Source organism: Zingiber officinale, chromosome 6A (genome assembly GCF_018446385.1).
Source record: "Zingiber officinale cultivar Zhangliang chromosome 6A, Zo_v1.1, whole genome shotgun sequence".
Classification (NCBI taxonomy): domain Eukaryota; kingdom Viridiplantae; phylum Streptophyta; class Magnoliopsida; order Zingiberales; family Zingiberaceae; genus Zingiber; species Zingiber officinale.
The window spans coordinates 97,650,852-97,653,659 of NC_055997.1; the positions used below are offsets into that span (position 1 = coordinate 97,650,852).

Sequence of the window (2,808 nt, forward strand, 5' to 3'; positions counted from 1 at the left end):
TATAGCTGATGTGCGTAGATTATATACTCTTTTATGCATGTTTTTACGCACATTTACATACTTTGAGCATGCTTGATCTATGCATTTTTATACTTCCAGCTTTCCTTTTAGCATATTTACTCTTTTGGTTCGGAGATCTGCTTTTTGTGCATTTTCTGTACACAGGAGTCGATTTGGTGAAGAATCTACATCTTTGAGCATCCATTGGAGGAAACGAAGGGAGAAAGCACCGGGCCGTGTACTTCACACGGCCCTGCACTGGTATGGAGCTCGGGCCGTGTGGAGTTTGGCACCAACAGAAGAGGAAGATGACATGGTCGTGTGAACCTCGCACGGCTGTGTCAAGATTTGAAGCTAACCAGAGCAGAAGCCTTACAGGGCCGTGTGGATCTACACGGCCGTGTGAGGGGCTTTACACGTGTGTACCACACGGCCGTGTAGCGCTTCCAGAGACTAAGCAGGCTGTGGCCATACGTGTAGCATTTCCAGAGAGCAGAGGGTTCTGGCCGTGTGGAGTCACTGCCGTGGCAGGGGAATGGACATGGCCGTGTGAATCTCACACTGCCGTGTCACGGGGTGGCGCCCGATTCCTCCTCTATTTAAACCCTTCTTCATGAATTGAAAGGGATCTCTCCCTTTGGGAGAAAGCAAGATTTGGTGGTTTCTCCCATTCTTGGGAGGATTTGCGATTCTAAAGGAGATCTCGACGATTTCGACTCGAGCGAGGATTGGATCCAAGACAAGGCTTCTTCGTAGATAAGTTTTCTTTCCTCTTCTTGTTTTCTTGGATTGGGGATTCAAGGAATGCTTGTAATCTCTATTTCTTCGGGTTTTCTTCCTCGATTCATGGAGTAGATCTTGTATTCTAGGATTAAGGGAGTATTTGTATGATGGATTGATGTAATCTCTTATGGATTTGCCATTTTCTTGTTTCAATGACATTATCTTGCTTGTATCAATTAGATCTTGAATGATTGATGGTGATTTGTGCTTAATTCTCATTCTTGATTGATTGTTTGGATTTCTTATGGACTTTGTAAAGATAAACTCTCACTCGATCATCCGAGGGATCCACGTGACAGGTGCAAGCCCGTGTAAGGACGTTTGAGAGATAATCTTGAAGAGGAAATAGGGATATTCAAGAGAGTAGGATGGATTTTATGATTAGCTTCTTGTATCTTGATAGATTAATGAGTCGTGGGCTTCTACGTTGATATCCCAGGAAGGCATAGTAATAGGTGCACTTCTGTGTAAGGACAACATATGTTTATGTCTAATTAATTCTATTTAGATACATTTCTCAGTCCTTAGCCGGTTGACTATTGCAAGAGGGAACCGGCAACTTTCTACATGTTTGGCAATTGAGGGATAAGAATTGGTGAACCATTTACATTCAAGAAATCTTACAAAGAAACCGAAACTCCTAGAATCTTCCTTTATCATAACCCAAAACACTAGACTCTTGTTTGTTGATCTTTAAGATTAGATTTGTTTACCTTTACTTTGCTTTTGAAACGATTGGATAGTTGTTTAGCTAATTCGCATTGAGACATTTCTAGTGCTTATTCCAGTCCCTGTGGATACGATAATCTTTTATATTACTTGTGAGAGAGAGTAACAAGTTTTTGGCGCCGTTGCCGGGGACTGCGCTATAACATTAGGAATTATCAATTGAGTTAGACTAAACATAACATTTGTTTTCCTTTCATATTGCATAGTTGTAACTAATCATTAGATTTCTGTTTTTTTTTACTTACTTGTATAACTTTCTCTTCTTGTTAATTCTTTTTGCACAAACTCAATTCTGCATTTTTGATTCTTCTATTTTTCTTTTTGTGTCGAATTGCTATCTGCTATCTTGTTCTTGTGTATGTGAAGATCTAACTTTGCAGGGGAATTCTTTCCTTTTGACCCTGAGATTGACAGAACTTTCCATAAAAGAAGAATTCTGCAAAGGCAAATTGAAGAACAGGAACATTTGAACATGGCAAATAGACCACTCAAGGACTATGCAGCACCCTATGCAAGAGGTTTCCGATCTAGTATTTCAAGACCTTCAGTGGAGGCTAATAACTTTGAGATCAAACCCGCAATCATATCTATGGTGCAGCAGAACCAATTTGGTGGAGGACCTCATGAAGACCCCAATCAACATTTAGAGGTCTTTTATGAAATATGTGGGACCATGAAAATGAATGGAGTTCCTTCAGATGCAGTTAGATTACTGTTATTTGGGTTTTCTCTAAGAGATAGGGCAAAGCAATGGCTGAATTCTTTGGCCCCTAATAGCATCACCACTTGGGAGCAGTGTGAGCAACAGTTTCTTGATAAGTTCTATCCACCAAGCAAAACAGCTCATATGAGGAATTTAATTGCAAGCTTCAAGCAAACTGACTCAGAATCTCTTTTTGAAGCATGGGATAGATATAATAGTATGCTCAGACAATGCCCACATCATGGGTTGGAAAGATGGTTAGTGTTGCACACTTTTTATAATGGTATCAATTATCATACCAAAGTGTCCCTTGATTCAGCTGCTGGAGGGGCACTTATGAACAAAAGCTTAGATGAAGCTGAAGAAATCATTGAAAGTGTAGCACAAAATCATCATCAATGGGCAAATGAAAGAAGTGGTGGCTACTCCTCTGTAAACCCAACAATTAAAGCATCAGGGAAGTTTGATGTAGATGCAGTCACTCTTTTGTCTGCAAAATTGGATGCTCTTACAAAGAAATTTGAGAATATGGGGACTAGTGCTAATATGGTCAATGCTATTAGTACATCTTGTGAAGTATGTGGGAGTTCAGA

General features: G+C 40.2%; 1 non-coding gene across 1 annotated transcript; it reads right to left on the reverse strand.

Moving 5' to 3' along the window:
- Positions 1-2,357: 2,357 nt before the first annotated feature.
- On the reverse strand, positions 2,358-2,463 carry LOC121998938. The gene has a single exon (XR_006116717.1). It is a non-coding gene; the product is annotated as a small nucleolar RNA R71 (small nucleolar RNA).
- Positions 2,464-2,808: the final 345 nt, after the last annotated feature.